The sequence below is a fragment of the Danio aesculapii genome, chromosome 5, assembly GCF_903798145.1.
Source record: "Danio aesculapii chromosome 5, fDanAes4.1, whole genome shotgun sequence".
Classification (NCBI taxonomy): domain Eukaryota; kingdom Metazoa; phylum Chordata; class Actinopteri; order Cypriniformes; family Danionidae; genus Danio; species Danio aesculapii.
The window spans coordinates 67,069,073-67,091,572 of NC_079439.1; the positions used below are offsets into that span (position 1 = coordinate 67,069,073).

The window sequence follows — 22,500 nt, forward strand, 5'->3', positions numbered from 1 at the left end:
CATAATTTCTCCTTAATAATAACCTATAATTTCAGAAATCATATTGGCAGCTAGTGACTCTCAAAGTACAACATTGTTCACAGTCAAACAAATAGTGCTGTTGGTTTGAAGTCATACTTGCATGTGATTTCAGACCGAATATTCAAAGTAGTCCTACCATGGTAAACAATATAGGGAGCAAGTCACAAGTTGTCAGTGAAGGAATCTGCAAATATACATACAACCAACTTTACCTCAAACTGAAAATGTTCACAGTCGATTAAATAGTGCTGATGTTGTTTTTAAGACATACTTACAGTACATGTGATTTCAGCCCGAATATTCAAACTACCATGGTAAACATTAGGGAGTAGGCTATGTCACAAGTTGTCAGTGAGGTAAAGCTGGTTTTCACAAATTCTAAATAGTGAAATCATATACGCAGCAATGACTATCAAAGTACAACATTGTTCACAGTCAATTAAATAGTGCTAATGTTAAAAGTACCACGGTAAACAATATAGGGAGCATGTCACAAGTTGTCAGTGAGGTAAAGCTGGTTGTATATTTACACATTGGGACTTTTAAATTCTAAACAGTGTATTCATATCAAAGTACATTGTTCACAGTCAAATATATAGAGCTAATGTTGTTTTGAAGTCATACTTGCATGTGATTTCAGACCGAATATTCAAAGTAGTCCTACCATGGTAAACAATATAGGCAGCAAGTCACAAGTTGTCAGTGAAGGAATCTGCAAATATACATACAACCAACTTTACCTCAAACTGAAAATGTTCACAGTCTATTAAATAGTGCTGATGTTGTTTTTAAGACATACTTACATGTGATTTCAGACCGAATATTCAAACTACCATGGTAAACAATAGGGAGTAGGCTATGTCACAAGTTGTCAGTGAGGTAAAGCTGGTTTTCACAAATTCTAAATAGTGAAATCATATACGCAGCAATGACTATCAAAGTACAACATTGTTCACAGTCAATTAAATAGTGCTAATGTTAACATAAAAGTACCACGGTAAACAATATAGCATGTCACAAGCTGTCAGTGAGGTAAAGCTGGTTGTATATTTACACATTGGGACTTTTACATTCTAAACAGTGTGTTCATATCAAAGTACATTGTTCACAGTCAAATAAATAGTGCTAATGTTGTTTTGAAGTCATACTTGCATGTGATTTCAGACCGAATATTCAAAGTAACATAAACACGGTAAACAATATAGGGAGCGTGTCACAAGTTGTCAGTGACGTAAACCTGGTTATTCACACATTGGGACTTTCAAAATCTAAATAGTGAATTCATAGTATCAGCCAATGACTAACAAAGTACAACATTGTTCACAGGCAATTAAATAGTGCTGATGTTACCATAAAAGTACCACAGTAAACAATATAGGGGAGCATGTCACAAGTTGTCGCTGAACAAACTTGTAAATTGCTAACCAACTTCACCTCAGTCTGAAATCTCACCTCCTCCTCCTCCGAGTGAATGTTTTCCTGTTCCCGCCGTGTTTGTGACGGATTTCCCCAGGAAAAGGCAACACTGATCATGATGTCAGACGCTGCTCTACAGTAACCCTGAAGACCGCAACATAATACAGTCCTGTCGGAGAAATAAATCAAGACATTTCTCTTGAGGACCTCATATGTTAACTGACGTAAATGTTTATTTTTTCCTCGCATTTTTACACACAGCTTCATTGCACTTGAATATCAGGCACGTCTGCAGATTCGGTTTTGTTATGATTCATTATTTACAAATGTAGACGTACTAACTGACGTATATATGTATATATATATATATATATTAAATCTAAATATAATATCTATAAACAAAGACTTGATACGTTTATTGGGCGTTACAGAGGAAACTGTCTCCCTCTAGTGACTGAAAAATGAACTCTTCGAGCTGCGTGTTTTATGCAGTTGTCATTTTCACTTACAAGTACGGTGGCTCAGTGGTTGGCATTGTCGCCTCACAGCAAGAAGGTCGCTAGTTTGAGTGCCGGTTGGGTCAGTTGGCGTTTCAGTGTCCACAAGTCCAAAAACATGTGGTATAGGTCAATTGGTATGTATAAATTGTCCGTAGTGTATGAGTGTGTTTGGATGTTTCCCAGTGATGGGTTGCAGTTGGAAGTGCATCTGCTGCGTAAAACATATGCTGGATAAGTTGGCGGTTCATTCTGCTGTGGCAACCCCTGATGAATAAAGGGACTAAATCGAAGGTAAATTTATGAATGAATGAGTTTTGAGGATCAGTTGTATTGTTTGTCACACTTTACAATGTGTTAAAGTCAGTTAACACCCACATGAAAATAATATTACAGTAATGAATGGTAAATAGTACTCTAATAGGCCTACTTCTGAATTATAGTAAAGTGTATTATACTGTGTGAAGTACTTACAATACTTCACTCAAAAGATGATGTTTGCTGTTTGTTCAAACTACTTATTTAAAATGAGCTGAAACAACACAATTCTTAAGGTTTTTGGGGACAACTTTAATGTTTTATGTTCAATCCAACTTAAATTTGAAAAAATGAATAAGTTAACTTAATTTCTTCATGTTGTTACAACACAAATCGATTGTGTGAAACCTAACATTTTTACATCTATATATTTATATAGACACATTTCTGCTTTTTTAACTACTGATTTAACTGATATAACACAATTCTTGGGATATTTTTCGAGGACAACTTAATTGTTTCATATTCAATCCACTTAAATTTGTCAAACCAATTAACATAGTATTTTTGATTTGTGTTGAGGCAACATGAATGAATTGTGTGGGCATTTTTTACAGTGTTTGTTCATTAATGCTACAGCATACTGTAGTATTATTAAGTATAGTTAAGTAAGTTCATTCACTCATATATTTTCCTTCGGCTTAGTCCCCACAGCGGAATGAAGCGCCAGTTAAGTAAAGATTTAGTATTATTACAATAAACTGTGATGAATTGTAGTAGGATATATCCCATAGTTTTAGAAAACTACAGTATTGGGTCATTTGTTTGTTTTGGAATTGAACCAGATTTTGGTAAAAACCCAGATAATACAAACAATTTTTTTAAAGATGAACAGAATGTCCAAAACTACAGAAATGTGTTTAATTCTGTTTATAAAAGGCTTTTTTGGTGATGGCAGCTTAAAGACGCCTCTTATTTGGAGAATGAAGTCACATGCTTTGCTCAGGTGTGAGTTTTTTTACAGACTTCAACAGAGTGTAAAAATCTTGATGGTTCTGTGGGTCTCCTCTATCAAATCTGATCGTTATTTTGTATTTTCTATTAGATTGAAGTCAGGTGATTGGCTGGGCCATTCTACAGCTTGATTTTCTTTCTCCGAAAGCATTTGAGAGTTTCCTTGTCTGTGTTTTGGATTATTGTCTTGCTGGAATGTCCGCCCTGGTTTCATCATCCTGCTAATGTAGATGTTCGACTGAAGCAGTTAATATTAATTTACAATGACAAAGAGCAGAGGGTTGCTGAAGAACTACTGAGAGATTTCAGCTGCTGTCTGGGCTTTCCATGCCTTTCTACACCTTCCTTTCTTCATGTGTTAAATACTTTTCCCCCTGTGTCATTTCATTTTATTACACATAACTTCATTAGTAAACTAATTAGATTTGTTTTCTTTGCATATGGATTTCCTTAGTTGCTTTCAACATCCGGTAAAAATCGTCAAAGTCAACAGTACCTTTAGAAATATGTTTTCTGAAAAAAAACAAAAAAACGCAACACTAATTTGTAAACCATTACAACAATCCTTACAATATTTAAAATTTCCTACGTTAGCTTTTGTTTGTATAAAATTGTGTAAAGTTCCCATTCATCATTAGTTAAAACAGGTCAGAATATGCTGTTGATTAGGGATGTGACGAGATCTCGTATGACGTGAGATTAAATCACGATGAGATTTCTCGTCGAGGTGAAAAGTTGCCTCGTGAGTTGCGATGTTATAATGAAGCATAAGGGGAAATTAGCACTGAAGATTGGAGGCAGGATTGGATTTGAACTGCAAATCAAGTGCTTTGCACACAACCTAGGCTGGCCTCAGAGTTCTTTTCATCCGGCGAGCGGTATTAACTTACATTAAAACAACTTTCTCCTATCAGTCCTTCCTTCATACTCACATCCAGTAGCTCAGAGCGAGTCAGTGAGACATGAATGAAATCTTGCTGAATGAAAGAGAAACTGCTGAAAAAATTAAAATGAAATACCAAAAATGACATGATTTTTTTTAAGTTCAATTTGGGAAAAGGTTCGATTTCTCATGTGAAGCCAGTCAGTAGAGTTTATCGCTAAAAGTTTTGCAGTGTTTGCATGTCCTTTCGCAGTTGCAGTTTGTGATTTTTTTCCCAGTTGAATACAAATCTATTTTATGTTCATATTAGCAAATATTTTGCAGTGTTTACATGCTCATTACTGCATAGAATTAATAAAAATAGAAGTAAAATACCATTCATTACATAGCTGATTTTAAAAAGCACCTAAATAGTTTTGTATTTTGTGATTTTTTTGTTTTGTTTATTTGAATAAAAGACTATTTTCCACTTAATGGTATAAACATCTTATCTTGTCTCATTCTCATGAACCCAATCTTGTGTCTCACCTCGTCTCGTGGAGTAGGCATCTCATCACACCCCTACTGTTGATGTATTCATCAGATTGTTTGGTGTTTGGGTATGGATTCTGACATTTTGACGAATTGAAAAAAGGACAAATAAAGGACCTAGAAGCGCAGCATTAGTTTGAATATGCAGTGAAGCGTGTGTATAGCAAACACACTTTGCTTTCACCTAAAACCAAACCGAGAGGTCAAACAGAGAGCGTCGATTTGAAGGTCAAGTCCACCATCCTTACTTTCACTTCCTTGCTATTATTTAACTAAGTCACTCAGCCAACAAAACATTTCCAAATGCCCAAATACAAAATGCCAGAGTAATCTATAAAGGATCAGTGCTGGGAGGGTCTGAAGTCAATCATTGATTGCAATCTGATGAAGGTTATATAGCAAAGGGTCACTACAGTTACTCTCTCTTAAGAATAAAGGCTCTTTATTGGCATCGATGAAGAATCCTTTAGTGGAAAATGTTCTGGAGATCAGTTAAATGTCCTTCACACTAAATGACTAGTCCGTTTCACCCCTATTAAAATTCCTTATTAAAACACATTCTAATCTGCATGATTATTAAAAATATATATTAGAATCTAATTTCTATTCTGTATTTATATTTTAAAACACACACTTTTTTCTTTTCTGTTTAAGTTGAGTAAAGTTACTTTTAATTACAATCTTACTCCTATCTTAATCTATTAAAAACGCAACAACAACATAATACATACTTTCACATCACTTTCCTTAAAAAGCAAATACTGTAAGTAACATTTAGCATATTTAATTATTTTAAAAAGTGACTCAATATTGTAATATATTACTTTAAATAACTTTACCCAATAGTGTATATAAAACATATGCTTGTAAATGTTTTTTGAACCAATTTGTAGTATATTTTCTAATACATACTGTGCTAATACATAATACATAATACATACATAATTGAGTACACCCCATTTTAAAAATGAATATTTTTATCCATTTCTCAGTGAATATACGCATGTATTTTGGTGCATTTAAACAGAACAGATTTATTAAACAGATATACTTATTTAAATATTTTAGTCACCAAAACATATTTAGAAATTGAAAGATAATACAATTAAATTCAAGCAAAATATTGCCAAAAAAATGTTACAACCTACAAACTTTCAACAAAAGTTTTCTATTTTTTGTTTCTCTTGACTTTTGGTCTTTTTTAAATTTGTATTTAATATTTTTTCTATAACATAAATTTGGGTGTACTAGTTTTTGGACCGTTATCATAAGTTATTTTGTTAGATAAGCTTCAGATTTGGTTTCAGTACTGACTAATCTAATGTATATGCACAAATATAATATTGTATAGCTTCCTATTTAAAATATGAATTTAAAAGAGAGATCTGTGAGGGGTCTACGTATTAATGCTGAGCACTGTATATTAGAGAATATTTTATATATAAAAAACATATATGTGACCCTGGACCACAAACCAGTCATAAAAAAATATTTGAAATTGTGATTTATACATCAACTAAAAGCCGAATAAATAAGTCTGCATATTGGTTAGGATATTACAATATATGACTGAAATAAATTTATTTGAAAATCTGGAATCTGAGGGTTAAAAAAAATAATAAAATAAAATACAAAATAATTGAAATATTGAGAAAATCTAAGTTGTAATGCACATCACTAATCAAAAATTATGTTTTGATATGCATTTGCCGGCCACTTTATTAGGTACATCTGTCCAACTGCTCGTTAACGCAAATCACATCAATGAATGCATCAACTGGACATGGTCAAGACGATCAGCTGCAGTTCAAACCGAGCAAATGGGGAAGAAAGGTGATTTAAGGGACTTTGAATGTGGCATGGTTGTTGGTGCCAGACGGGCTGGTCTGAGTATTTCAGAAACTGCTGATCTACTGGGATTTTTTACGCACCACCATCTCTAGGGTTTATGGTCCGAAAAAGAAATATCCAATGAGCGGAAGTTCTGCGGGTGCAAATGTCTTGTTGATGCCGGAGGTCAGAGGAGAATGGCTAGTCTGGTTCCAGCTGATTAAAGGCAACAGTAACTCAAATAAGCACTCGTTACAACCGAGGTCTGCAGAAGAGAATCTGTGAACACACAACACGTCCAACCTTGAGGCGGATGGGCTACAGCAGCAGAAGACCACACCGGGTGCCACTCCTGTCAGTTAAGATCAGGAAACTGAAGCTACAATTCGCACAGGCTCACTGAAATTGGACAATAGAAGATTGTAAAATTGTTGCCTGGTCTGATGAGTCTCGATTTCTGCTGCAACATTCAGATGGTAGGGTCAGAATTTGGACCAAAACCTCTGAGGAATATTTCCATTAGCTTATTGAATCTATGCCACTAAGGATTAAGGCAGTTCTGAAGTCAAAAGGGGGTCCAACCCGGTACTAGTATTTTGTATCTATTAAAGTGGCCAGTGAGTGTATTTAGTATAGGAAATTTACAGAAAATCTTCATAGAACATGATGTTTAATTAATACGCCAATGATTTGTTTGGCATGAAAGAGATATAAACAATTTTAACCTATACAATGTACTTTTGGCTATAACCTGTCAGACATAAGACATTCATCAAGTTTTGTGGTCCAGGGTCACCTAGACATTGTGTATGTGACTGTATGCAAAGGCCTATATTGAAACCTTTATTATTAAGAGTGAACAAACGTAAAGTACAGTTAAATCTAAAGACTAGTTTTTAATGGGGAGTATAAGCTAATTAGCTCAACCTATGCTCGCTGTCTATGTAGGCAGCACTCCAGGAATTGAGACACCTCCACCGTGGCGTGTCAACTCTGCAGTAACCATAGGGCGCTACCTCCGTCTGAGACCACAGGAACACACAGACAATCTGCTTGGAAATAAAAGCTGCTCTTCATTTCTCTCTTTTCAGACGGGCAGACAAAACAACCGTCGTTTAAAGACAAACGCAGATGTGGTTTGTTAAAGCATGACCTGCTCCTGGCTATCGCGTCGGGTGAGTTAGCAGGCGCGCTAGCTGTCACTCCTATGCTGATCCCGTCCATAGCATATCCAACTGGTGGCTTGATTTAACGACGTATATCGTCGACTGTGTGGTCGTTTCGAGTAAACACGGCACGCCTGATTGCGAAGCTTTTTTGGTCATGTTTTGTAAATAAAGAGCAAGTAACTAGCAGCAGCGCTTGCTAACGCGCAGTTAGCCGTCGGTGTAAACTTGACCCCAAACATCTTAGCAAGTCAAATGTTACGACAATTAACAGGATGGACAAACGATCGACCCTCTCGTAAGTGAAACCGAGCCTCAAAACATTCGGAGTTAAAGCCTCAGATATGGATTGAATGACTGTTTGGCTCGGATATTTGAAGTTTCAAGTGCGTCGATGATCGAGCGTGTTGGCTAGCAGCGCTCGCTAGCTCAGCAACCCCAACAAGCAAGTAAGTGTTTGTCTTTCTAGCAATTAGTTTTCATATGCAAATGTCATTTCTTTTTTTATATTCAGAATAAGTTACTATGCCATGCCTGTTGCACGGTGTCATGTCATGCGCTTATGTTGTAGATTTGATTCAGTTCGTGCTGTCATGTATAATTCATAATTTTTATGTAACTGTGCAGTTTGGCACACAAAAAAATCTGTTCTGATCGCTGAAAAATTAACCGGGTACATAATTCTACATGATCATTTTACATGATTCTGTAAACCTGAAGGAAATGCCAGCCGCACTCATTTCACCTCTATCGTAATTCACATTACTGAGGTAAAGTTTGGTTTTATTTTCACACATTCAGACTTTCCCCTTATTAATATATATATATATATATATTTCACAAACGTATTGCAAAATCTAAATGGTGAAATCATATTGACTATCATGACTATCAAAGTACATTGTTTACAGTCAATTAAATAGTGCTAATGTTGTTTTAAAGTCATTCTTATAAACCATATAGGGAGCAAGTCACAAGTTGTCACTGAACGAATGTGGGAATATAAAACCTTTACCTCAATCACATTACTGAGGTAACGTAAAGTTGTTTTTATATTCACACATTCAGACTTTCCCCTTATTAATATATATATTTCACAAACGTATAGCAAAATCTAAATGGTGAAATCATATTGACTATCATGACTATTAAAGTACATTGTTTACAGTCAATTAAATAGTGCTAATGTTGTTTTAAAGTCATACTTATAAACCATATAGGGAGCAAGTCACAAGTTGTCACTGAACGAATGTGGGAATATAAAACCTTTACCTCAATCACATTACTGAGGTAACGTAAAGTTGGTTTTATATTCACACATTCAGATTTTCCCCTTAATAATATCATTTTACAAAAATGTTATTTGCTAATTCTGGTCAAAGTACATTGTTTATAGTCAATTAAATAGTGCTAATGTTGTTTTAGTCATTACATGTGATTTCTCACCGAATATTCAAAGTATCATGCAAACCTGAGCAAGTGATAAGTTGTCACTGAACAAATGTGTCAATATAAAACCAGCTTTTCCTTCGTAACATTACTGAGGTAAAGTTGGTTTTATGTTCACACATTCAGATTTTCACCTTAATAATAAAATTGTACAAAAATATTGCTAATTCGAAATAGTGAAACCATATTAGCAGTAGACATGGGATGATAACTGTTTTCAAGGTATACCGTGGTTTGGAAAAGTCAAGGTTTTAAAACTGCCAACATTTTTTTGTAGTACTGTTCCTAAGGTATGTGTAAGATTTTTTTTTTTTTAATGTACATTTTTTTTTTTGGGAAAAAATATCCAAAGATGTTGTTTTAAATTGTAAAGAAATCTGTTTTTGAAACTAATGAAGACAGTAGAAGTCAATGATTCATGTTTACTGTTCCAAAATATTATAAATGTTTCGAAAAATAAAATATATTGTTTTCAAAGGGGAAAAAGTTTTAGTTTTTTACCCAGATATTTAAAAAGAATGTATTTTAGAGCAGTGAGCAGAGCACAATACCGTGATATTGTGAAACCGTGATATTTTTATTCAAGGTTATCATACCATCAGAATCTTATACCGGCCCAGGCCTAATTAGCAGCCAATGACTATCAAAGTACATTGTTTACTGTCGATTAAACAGTGCCAATGTTGTTTTAAAGTCATACTTGCATGTGATTTCTCACTGAATATTCAAAGTACCATGGTAAACAATATAGGGAGCAAGTCACAAGTTGTCACTGAACGAATGTGTGAAGATGAAACCAACTTTACCTCAATCACATTACTGAGGTAAAGTTGGTTTTATATCCACACATTCAGACTTTCTCCTTATTAATATAATTTCACAAAAATATTGCAAAATCTAAATAGTGAAATTATATTAGCAGTCATTGTCTATCAAACTACATTGTTTACAATCAATTAAATAGTGCTAATGTTGTTTTAAAGTCATACTTAAATGTGATTTCAGTCCGAATAGTCAAAGTACAATGGTAAACCATATAGGGAACGTGTCACAAGTTGTCACTGAATGAATGTGCAAATATAAAACCAACTTTACCTCAGTCACATTACTGAGGTAAAGTTGGTTTTATATTTACTCATTCAGGCTTTCTGCCTAATAATATAATTTCATTATGTTATAATGTAATATAATTTTATTTAGTTTATAAAGCAAGACACCACAGTTGAATAGGGTAAATTCTGTTTTACCATACTTTCCTCATTTGATTAATCACATTACTTATAAATATGCAATCAATCCATCGTATTATTTTAAAATATTAAGAGTTTCTATCACTCCCAAATCAGAAAATGTGGTCTACACAAGTAAATCATGTTTTTTGGAAATGAAATATTAAGAAGAATATGGTATATTGACAATGCCCCAGGTAAAATCTTGATGTAGATAATTTAGGTCTGTAAAAATGTAAGTTTACATACCTAACATAAGTTAAACCTTGTAAATCACTTACAAATGCAACCACATTTTACACCGAGGCACCCCATGTGTAGTTTTAGCAAACTGTCCGATTTCAGTTGCCAGTGATTGAGTCTGAGGCTTAAAATATGTTATATGTAAGAAATGTTTTCACTCATCTGTTTTTGAACAGGCTGACTCAGCATTTGAGAATTTTTATTTATTTTTATCCGTCATGACAGTACAGTAATTAGGAATGTTGAAAGTGCTGACTTCAGTACCAATTGACACTGTAAATGCTAACAAAAAAAGAATTTCCCACTTAATTACAATATGTAACCGTATGCAAGGTTACATTTTTACGTTTAATCTTTGCTTCTTTACTGAATTTTTGTTCTCTACATCTTTTATTTACTATTAGAGTTGATTTGGATTGTTTTATTGTGAGATTTGTGAATTGTGAAGAAGCTTTTTCGTCTGACCGACTTGTTTTGAGGGCCTAAAGCTGCTGTTGACTGTGGGTCAATGCTAAAAATCCCTCCTGTGGTGATAATGGTCGAAAATTGCATGGCTTTCAATAAGTTTCAGGCAATCAGGTACAAGTAGAACTGTTGCATAAAATGTCAAATGTTTCTTTCAAAGTTTGCATTTATCTGAAAGAAAACCATATCTCAAAATTGACCAGTGCATAAAAAAGGAATAGTGTATCTGCAAGGTCTTGCTGAATATTTTGATATTTTGCTGAACGTTTTAAAATATAGTAAGTCTGAATCTAAAATGTAGTAAAACATGACCGAAAAAAAAGACCACATTACTGTGACCTTGGTTGTTGACAATGAATGAAGTTTGCTTTATTGAAAATCTTTATATGCACATGTGTATATATGTATGTATTTTTAAAATACGATAATGTTTTACCTAAGATTACAAAATATGTTTGATTTTATGTAGCATAAATGTCAAGATAGGGATAGCAGCTGACGGCAGCCTTGAGCCGCACTCAGAAGTGAAATTATGATTACATAGTTATGATTACGACAAGAATTTGATATGTTTTTTCTTTCATAGCGAACACAGTGTTGTGCATGAAAATAAATGTTTACTGGGTCAGTATAACAACTGTAGCCTATAATGTTGAATATAGTGCATGAGGGAATCTGATAATGACAAATGTCTCCTTATACCAGTGAAAACAAAAGGTCTAATAATGTTGTCAATGACAAATGACAAGCACACGTCTCAAACTTGATAATTCAACTTTATAATTATGAATAGTTATATTCTGATGTCATCACTTTACTGTGAATTAACAAAGAGGACACATTGAAAGTCTGTTTAAGTTCACCATAATGACTGTACAAATTTAGCATTTTAAGCAACAGTAGAGCTACACATAGGCCAAATATTATTATTGTTGTTGTTTTAACATAACAATAATAGCCTACTAATTTTAACCTTTACATCTACAGAATCGTGAGAAAATCGTGATCTTGATTTTAAGCAAACAAAAAAAATTGAGAATCGTGCAGCCCTTGTTAATTTAAACATTTTAACTAGATTATCCTAAGAATCATTCATAGGCCATTTTGAGGGATGTAAACAAAAACATATTTCCTATTTTACATTTTTAATTTCTATAGCTTCAGAGAATCCAAAAAGCGTCACATATTGATAAATAATGTTATGACTGCTGTTTTAACATTACGTTATGATTGAATTGCCCCTTGTTACTGTTATGAAATAGTTTGACAACAAGCAGGAAGTGTTCATGGGCCAGCGGCACGGCCACATTAAAATGGTCTATATGTATACGTGAAGAAAAAACATGCATGCACTCTCAAAGTAACTCTTTTAAACCTCCGTCAGCTCAAATCAGCCTTTTCATCTAAACCATAAAAGTTATAAACAGTCATGGTCGGAATAAAGCACGTGTTGTGTGGTTAGCTAGCAGAAAAGGTAATGTTTCATAAAAAAAAAAAAAAATCTCCGCAGGAAGTCAAGAACACTCACTTCTGTTTTCTGCTGCAGATAATCATGTTTAACGTCTTTGCTCCTTCACGGAGTTTCTGTTCTCTACATCTTTTTGTGCACTTCTAGAGTTAAAGTTGTTTGAACCTGAGTTTTGTGAAGGTGCAAGTGTTTTTTAGGCTTTCGTTTGATTTGAAGATCTAACACTGTGCCAGAAAGCTGAAAAAAAAGCTTCCTCTGAAACAGCACGTCCAAATCCAAATATCGCTTCACATCCTGTCTGCAGAGATACCTTCATTTGATCAATTGTTAATGGCAGTGTTGATGTATGGTTCAATTCTCATGATATTTCAAAATCTTGGGGTTTAGATCAGTTGAGTAACAAAAAAAAGTTTGTCATATCTAGTGAGAAGTTGGTTTTGTACCATTTGCAATCAGTTTTGTAAGGTGTCTGCGTGCGCAAATGCCTACAAAGTCATTGCTTGATGGAGCAACAAGTCTGCTGATTACGCTTGCAGACATGGCCATTGACTTGTGCTGTTTGTACGTGAGATGTCTGTATATTGATCAAGTTCAGAAGATAGAGAAAAGACCACAGAGAGCATAATTTGAAGCCAAGCTCCATTGATACTTGTTTGTAACATTTATAACACATGATCTAAACTACTGTGTAAAATGAGCTGAATCAACACAATTCTTGAGTCTTTTTTTAGAGGGACAGCTTAATTGTTTTATGTTCAGTCTACTTACATTTGTAAAAACATTTAAGTTAACTTAATTGATTTGTTTTGGGACAACTTGAGGAAATTGTGTAGAACCCAGCATTTTTTGCAGCATACACTAGCTGATAAAAGTCTTGTGGTCGATCCCAGTTGTAAGAGCAACAAATAATAACTTGATTTCTAGTTAATCATTTGGAAAAGTGGCTGAAGGTAGATTTTTTTTTGGATGAATCATCTGTTGAACTGCATCTCAATGATCACAAACACTGCAGAAGACTTACTGGAAACTGCATGAACCCAAGATTCTCACAGAAATGTCAAGTATGGTGAAGGAAAAATCATGGTTTGGGGTTACATTCAGGATGGGGGCGTGTGAGAGATCTGCAGAGTGGATGGCAACATCAACAGCCTGAGGTATCAAGACGTTTGTACTGGCCATTACATTACAAACCACAGGAGAGGGCAAATTCCTCAGCAGGATAGCTCTCCTCATACTTCAGCCTCCACATCAAAGTTCCTAAAAGCAAAGAAGCTCAAGGTGCTCCATAATTGGCCAGCCCAGTCACCAGACATGAACATTATTGAGCATGTCTGGGGTAAGATGGAGGAGGCACTGAAGATGAATCCAAAGAATCTTGATGAACTCTGGGAGTCCTGCAAGAACGCTTTCTTTGCCATTCCAGATGACTTCATTAATAAGTGATTTGAGTCATTGCAGAGATGTATGGATGCAGTCCTCCAAGCTCATGATGGAGTCAGACACAATATTCATTCTTTTTCCACTGCATACATAAGTATGGTATTTTAGATGATTACTGTCTGTCAGGCTTTGAGTAATACTGTTATTTCAGTCAAGACAAGTGTTAGTGAAATATTCGCTATGCCTGGTTTCACTGACATCATGAAGCCCTTTTATTTTTCTTCTACCTTCCATGTACAAATGTGTTGTTGCGGTGCCTTCATCCCACAGAGGATTCCTAAATATAGAAAGGGCACGAGGGGAATCTGAATGCCTGTGACTGTGCAAACAATATGACTCAGTTAATATAATAAATAAACACAATCAAGGTTCATGTGCAGTGCAATAGCACAATCCGGCATACGCATTGATTGATTGAGCGCAGTTTATGTTAAAGTCAACGTCCGTATGCGATGGTGGTCAGAATCTTTCAAAACCATGATCAGTTGGTCAAGGCCTTGTTGTGTTGCGCTGTAAAAAAACTTTAGTGCCAGTTTAGTTGAAAGAATGACATTTCTTCTTCTTGGAGGAAATTTCATAATCTTCTTTTGGCCTTTGTGTGTGTGTGTTTTTTTTTAAATAAGTGTTGTCATAGCAGCAAGGATGACAGCCCCAGTGTCTTAATGTAATATTGCAGTTCCTCGTATGCTGTTTCATATGGTACTGCGATTATTCACATATTTAGATATATTATTGGTCCTTTTGCTAAAACATTTGTCATTTTACATTCATTCATTCATTTTCTTTTCGGCTTAGTTACTTTATTAATCTGGGGTCGCCACAGTGGAATGAACCGCCAACTTATCCAGCATATGCGGATGCCCTTCCAGGCGCAACCCATTACTGGGAAACACCCATAAACTCTCATTCACACTCATACATTACGAACAATTTTGCTTTCCCAATTCACCTATGTCACATGTTTTTGGACTTGTGGGGGAAACCCACGCGAACACGGGGAGAACATGCAAATTCCACAAGGCAACTGACCCAGGCGAGGCTCGAACCAACAACCTTCTTGTAGTGAGGCGATTGTGCTACTCCTTGCTACCCTATAAACACTTTAACTATTAAATTAGATTTTTAGGAGACACTTCACTTTTTGGTTGCACAAGTCCTCTACAGCAGACGAGTTGAATTTGACTTTTTATGAATCCATTCAGCCAATCTGCCGGGATGGTGTGGACACTTTTAGCTTAGCTTAGCATAAAGCATTGTATTGGATTAGACCATTAGCATCTCACTCAAAAATTACAAAAAAAGAGTTTCAATTTTCCTATTTAAACTTTGACTCTTTTGTAGTTACATCATGTACAAAGACTGATGGAAAATCAAAATTAGCTTTTTTCTAGGTCGATTATTCTGGCATAATAATCAAGGAACTTTACTGACGTACCTTGGCTGCAGCAGGTGCAGTTATATTACGCGGTTCTGTTACCTACCACAAAATCAAATTCCAGGATCGCTGTCATGATGTGCATTATTCGATATTGAGTCTGAAATATAGTTGACCAGGACTTACAGAACACATGTTTGAGTCCTCTCGGCTGTCACAACGATACTTCTGGATACAGACACGAGCGAATGTCTGTAGAGCGAGTTTTCTCCACTGCGTTTATTACGGATCAGCTGTTATTGCCGCTGCTGTTTATCAGTGTCACTCATCGGTGAACAGCGTTAGAGCCAATCGCAGCTCTTTCTGTTGAGCGCGTGACCAATCATAGGGGTGTAAGAAAGAACTCGCTAGACAAGGCTCAGAAAGCGAGCAGGATATTTACATTTATTTGCTATAAATGCTCGTGTTGTTCTGTGCATGTACTTTAGTTTTTAAAGATACAGTTTATATATCTGACTGTTTGTCTATAGTCTATATGTCTTACATTTTAAAACAAGAATTGCTGTGCTGTGAAGAAAATATAAAACTTTGTATAGAAAGCATCGTCAATGGACCGTGAGCCACCGAGATATTGAATTGAACCGAACCTCTAATAATTCCTAATAATTCACACCTCTAATAATAGAGTAGTGTTGTCAAATGTATCGAATTCTGTACCAATCGGCACTAGAATTTTAAAAATGTCCATTTCCTGCTAACAGTGGTGAAGGTTGGTGAACTGATGACCTTCACATTCAATCACAGTCATTTCTGTTGAGTACATGAACACAATAGCCAATCATCTAGCATCCGCACAATCAGCACTGGTGCCCCCCAGGGGTGTGTCCTCTCCCCACTGCTCTTTTCCCTGTACACGAATGACTGCACATCAAAAGACTCCTCTGTGAAGCTCTTAAAGTTTGCAGACGACACCACACTTATCGGCCTCATTCAGGACGGTGACGAGTCTGCTTACAGACAGGAGGTTAAGGAGTTGGCTGTCTAGTGTAGCCACAACAACCTGGAGCTCAACACACTCAAAACAGTGGAGATGATAGTGGACTTCAGGAGAAACCCCCCTGCTCTCCCCCCACTGAGCATCATGGACAGCATTGTGGCAGCAGTGGAGTCATTCAGGTTCCTGGGCACCACCATCTCTCAGGACCTGAAGTGGGACGCTCACGTTGACTCCATTGTCAAAAACGCTCAACAGAGGCTGTACTTTCTTCATCAGCTGAGGAAGTTTAACCTCCCAAAGGAGCTGCTGAAACAGTTCTACACCTCCATCATTGAATCAGTCATCTGCACATCAATAACTGTCTGGTTCAGCTCAGCTACTAAATAAGATCTCCAAAGACTACGTCGAATAGTTCGGACTGCTGAGCGAATCACTGGTACAACCCTTCCTACTCCCCAAGAACTGTACTTATCCAGAGCGAGCAGAAGGGCTGCCAAAATCACTCTGGACCCCTCACACCCAGCACACTGCCTCTTTGAACTTTTACCTTCTGGTCGACACTACAGAGCACTGCGCACCAGAACAGCCCGACACAGAAACAGTTTCTTCCCTCAGGCAATCCATCTCATGAACACTTGATGATAATAATTGCGAAACCAACATCACTACTTGCTATACACTTTTATACACATATACACTTATTTAACAACACACTTTACATGCCAATTTGCACATAACAGCTGCACATATAACGTTGTATATAGTAATAAACACGTACATACACTTGTCAATCTGTATATTTGCACTCACTACTTACTTCTATTTTTTTTTTTAAATATATTTATTATCTGTTTTTTGTCCTGTCTCTGTAATCCTGTTGCACTGTAGAAGCTCTGTCACGAAAACAAATTCCTAGTATGTGTGAACATACCTGGCAATAAAGCTCTTTCTGATTCTGATCAGCTGTGTTTTAAGTATGTGCTTAACATGGCTCACATGTTAGCGCGAAATGAGCGCATTTAAATTTAGGTACTGATTGGTACCAAAATTCTAGTATTGTGACAACCCTATAATAGTGTTTTTAAGGCCTGTGACTGAGCAGTTCAAGCATTTTTTTTCAAGCATTTCAAAAAAAAAAAGTGATGTTTCGAGGTGTAACAAAGATTTGTTTCTTTTAATTATTTACACAGAATTTATACAATTTATGCAAAAACATTTTTTTCTTGATTAGAATTTTTGCCTTGTTTTTTAGTCCAAAGTTCTACATTTCAAGATTATTTTCCTTACGTTATTGGTAGATAATTTAGCTTGTTTTAAGGAAAAACTCTTAATTTTGATTAATTTCTTCTCAAATTGAAAGCAATATTTTTAGATATTTCGACTAGAAATGAGACAGAAAAGCAGTTTTTGCATTGATTATTCAATTACTGTACCTGAATACTGTTAGACTCCACAAAAAGTTGTCAAATCGTGCTATTCAAAACCTCCTGTGAAAATATTCGAATCGCAATATTTATTGCATAAAAATAAAATATCGCAATATCAGATTTTTCCAATATCACGCAGCCCTATAAAGGCTGATTTATACTTCTGTGCCAAGCACACGTGTGTGGTCCAGAGCAGCCTTCGCATGGTCGCATGCCCCTCGCCGTGGCTGATGCTGATGTGCACTACACGCCGCAATGACGCGTAGCGCAAGCTCTGTGATTGGTCGGCTTGGTAGCAGGAGTGAGAGCCGTGCGAACCCATTGGAGCTAGTGTTTACAAGTGTCAAGTCCTGTGAAGGAGCTCCAGGTGGAAACTTTTGTTTTGTGTTTACCTTCTCATTAAAGTTGTTGCACGCCTGCAGGTTCCCGCCTCAGAATGAGCGAGTTTTAGTTACTTGTAGCGTTCAGAAAACACAAAACACCAGTGAAGAAACTTGACACAGAGGAACATAAAAACCTACTGTCAGCTAGTGTTTCGGAAGAGTTATTGCAGAGCAACACAAACGGCACGCAGAAGTAGAGCCCTGCACGGGCCTTAAATCTAAGCCCTAGCCCAGCCCTGGCCCATGACGCACAGGCTGTAGCCCGACCCTTGTCCTCCAGCTCATCAAAAATTTTGGCCCGAGTCTGACCCGAAGCCCGTTTCTTTCCTGTCAAAACAGCTTATACGGTTACAGCCATTAAAATAAGCCAGATTTGTGTTTAATATAAAGTTGATGTTTTTTCGTTTCGTTTTTTTGATCAGAATAATTTAAAGAAACGTTTGTATTATTATTATTATTATTTTATTTTATTTTTTTAAATGTAAGATTTAGTTTAAATGACATTGATATTCAAGCGGTATGTTGTCCACAGTAAGTTTATTCAATTTAACCCAGTGGCACCTGCAGCCGTACGGCTGTATGCAGTGCGCGTACCTACCATGAGAGGGCGCGATTTAATTCAACTTTTGTATTTATTTATTTATTACATGAAATTGATTATTAAACAGTATACACTACAATACATTGACTGTAAATTAGAAATCTACTGGCTTTAGTTTTCTTGGCGGTTTTTCCACACACTAAATCTTGCAATTCAGATAGCTATTGTTTAAAACAAGGTTCAAAGAGAGTAAACGCTCTTTAAAACAGCTAAAACTTTAAAACTTAATTAAGACATTTGCCAAAAGCCCTAAAACTAATGAGACAAATATTGATCCCCCGCACTGGGTGGAGACCGCAGTCTCATCAGCACCTCAGCCCGTGTCTCTTTCATCGGAAAATTCAGATCCGCCAGCTGCGCAGCCTCATCGCATGGAATCGATACCATTCAAGGTGTTAAATAATTTGAATTAGAATTTTATTTAGGCTAGATTATTATTTTATTTGACAATCCAGTTGGTGTTTTGGCGCTGAAGCATATAGCGGACTTGTTTTGAAGCACTTCACCTCAAATGTTATTCGTTCTTTTATTTTATCTAGTAGATAACTGACAAACAAAAATATTTATGAAAACTAAGAGACAAACTAAACGAAATTCGTTTTAAAAATATATTTTTCCAAGACAAATAAACTAATTATATTTTTGTTTGAGCTCATCCATTACTTAAGTGTGCGGGTAGGTGATTTGTTGCGGTCAGTTGAAATTACGGATCTAGTTAACGCTTCACTACCACAATCCATTGTCGTATATTTGCAAATTTTATAATATTATCTTAATTTTGAAGATTTCGCCTTGTGTCTGATTTTTCCTTGGTGCTGATGTGCTTTTATTATATTTAGATTTCAAAGAAACTATATTAATATTAAAAAAAGAAACAAATTATGTCATAACGAATGTCCTTAAATAATGCAGCCGTTGAAGCAAGCATGAGTGTTTCTAGACATTGAAATAAGAATAAGGGATGATGAGGCGGGGTGGTGCTGGATTTGTGCATAATTGCAAAAAAATCCTTCTGGACTCACACTTGTGCATTGTGCATAACCAGTTGGCTCATCATTTAAAGTTGTCACTGTTTAAGAAGTTGACCATAAGTTTGCGCTTTTCACAGGTCTGCCATTGGCAATTTTTCTCTTTATGTTCTCTATTGTAAGTGGCTGGAAATGTCAAGGCATCACCGGCGCATCCGGAGAGCAAGCAATCAAAGTTTTTTTCTAATGCAGGCCTGAAGCCCGATATGTGTGCTAGCTATGACATGAAAATTGGCCCGGGCTCAAATGCAGGGCTCTACGCAGAAGTATAAATATGCACAAGGCATGGGCGGAGGGTTATGACGATCACTCGACGCAGAAGTATAAACCAGCCTTTAGTAACCTAGCTCGGGACACGGTACATGCTGCAAACATGGTATGACAGCAAATTCTCGTGATTATTTCAAACCCCAAAGACCTTTGTTCATCTTCAGTACACAAATTGAGCTATTTCTGATGAAATGCGTGCCCACGCTTTATTTCAAACAGGATGTCACACATGGGCATCCGGGCTGTACATCAGCAGTGCAAAAGAAAGTTTCAGATTTCATCTAACATATCATAATTTGAGTGCTTAGAGATGAACGAAGTAATGATATGAGGGTGAGTAATTAATGACAGAATTTTCATTTATGGGTCAACAATCCCTTCAAGGGTTGATTATATTATTTAAATTTCACACAGGAAATAAAATTTGCTTATAATTATCTTACTCTCAGGCCATTCATGAGGTTACTTTTTTATTCAGTAGAACATTAAAGACCATGCTGAATCCATGGTCTTCAGTGATTCACAAAATGCAAGTCACTAGCTAGTTTTGCTGGGGTAGGAGAGGCCAATGTGGGTCTTGTTTCTTTTATTGCAAATTCCTGGCTTGTTGTGGCTTTTGGAGGCTCAAGACCACTCTTTGGGGGCTCAGTCGCTTAATAAAGTTCTAGAGGTATTAATACCGAACCAATTTTTTTTGTTTGTTTGTTTTTTTTTTTGAGGGGTTTTTCACCTTTATTTGACAGTACAGTAAAGACTATTGACAGGAAAGCATGGGGAGCAGAGAGAGGAAGGATCGGCGTAGGACCATGAGGCTGAATCAAACTCGGGTCACCTTGAGCACCGGAGTGCATGTGTCTGCACTAACCACTACACCACTTGCGCCGACATACCGAACCATTTTAATGACAGACTTTGGCTGAGGGATTTTGGAGTGAACCAAACAACATTTGAGATATTTTCTAACGGTGTCTGTTGGCATGGGACGATAACCGTTTTCAAGGTATACCGCGGTTTGGAAAAGTCAAGGTTTTAAAACCGACAAAACTTTCTGTAATACCGTTCCTAAGGTATGTGTAAGATTTTTTTATTTACATTTTTGTTTTTTTTTTGTTTTTTAAGAAATCTGTGTTTTTTAAACTAATGAAGACAGCAGAAATCAGTGATTCATTTGAATGATTTACTGCTCCAAAATATTATAAATACAATTTTAAATCTTGCAAAAAAATGTTTTTAAAGGGGAAAAAATGTGTTTTTTACCCAGACATTTAAAACGAATATTATCTAAGGTTATCATACCGTCAGAATCTTATACCGGCCCATACCTAGTTGTTTGTCAACCTTAATGCCATTTCATTGTACCTATAATTGTTCTCACATGATCTGTTTAAATCAAATCACATTACTTTTTTTTGATGCACACCCTGAGATTCATATTTACCGGATAAAACGTTTATCCTGCTTGTTTGTTCCAAACTGCACATAAATGGATGGAAATATAGCTGTTGTTTGGAATTTACAATCTTAATTACATCTGAGACTATTATATGTTTGGGTTCATACAGCAGAGTAGTTTATATGATCTCTTATCCTCTCTGTGAGTCATACCTGTAACCAGAGTGAAAGTGTAAAATCAAGGTGTTGTATTAGAAGTTATTTGATTGGTATTTCTGGAATGATAATGGCACTCCTGCTCATACTTTTGCTTTTGATGTTCTTAACAAACGTATCAAACTTATGAAATGCAGTCAAAATGGGTTCTTTTTTGGGGTGGGATGGTTCACAAAATAGTCTGAAGACGAACAAAGTTTGTATCATGACTCTGTGGTCACAGTTTTTGCTTTGATTTGATTTACATTGTTTAAAAAATAATTGTGACACTTAAATACCATTTAGAAATACCATAAATTACCGTAAAATACATGGTATTATAATCTACCTTTTATAGTATTAAAAAAAAGTTATTCTCAAGGCCACGTATTCAAAAAACTTCAAGACATAGCTTTATATTATAAATACATTATAATAAACAACATGGACTATGTGAAATTCTGATACAGCTAGAGAGAAAATGATGTTAGACAGCTGCCATTTATAAAAAATCGTCCATGAAATATAGACGCGTACTGACAAGGGAAACAACTGTTGTTGTTTTTTCTCCATCGCTAGTTATTTTATGTTGTTTCAAAGGAAAAAAAAACATTCGCACATTTCATTTTTTAATGGTGCCATTGTCAGATACAAATGTGGCTTTGACAACAGGATATATTTTGAATTAATCCTCCTTAAGAAGCATCAGAATATAAATTCAGGTCAAGGCGCATCCATAACAATTTTCCATTCAAGCGCAATAAATCCTAAAGGTACATGGAACGCTAATGGTTTTGAATGGTTAATGGTTGAATGCTAATGGTTACATGGTTTTGAAACTGCTAAATTTTTTTGTAAAACCATTCCCAAGGTATGTGTAAGGTTTTTTTGTTTACTTTTTATTTATTTATTTAATTTAATT

General features: G+C 35.8%; 1 protein-coding gene across 1 annotated transcript in view; it reads left to right on the forward strand.

Moving 5' to 3' along the window:
* Window positions 1-7,410: 7,410 nt before the first annotated feature.
* Window positions 7,411-22,500, forward strand: part of jak2b (Janus kinase 2b) — an 84,982-nt gene continuing 69,892 nt past the window's right edge. Inside the window, exon 1 of the mRNA XM_056458751.1 lies at window positions 7,411-8,065. The gene's annotated coding sequence lies outside the window, so the exon portion shown is untranslated. The remainder of the gene's footprint in view (window positions 8,066-22,500) is intronic.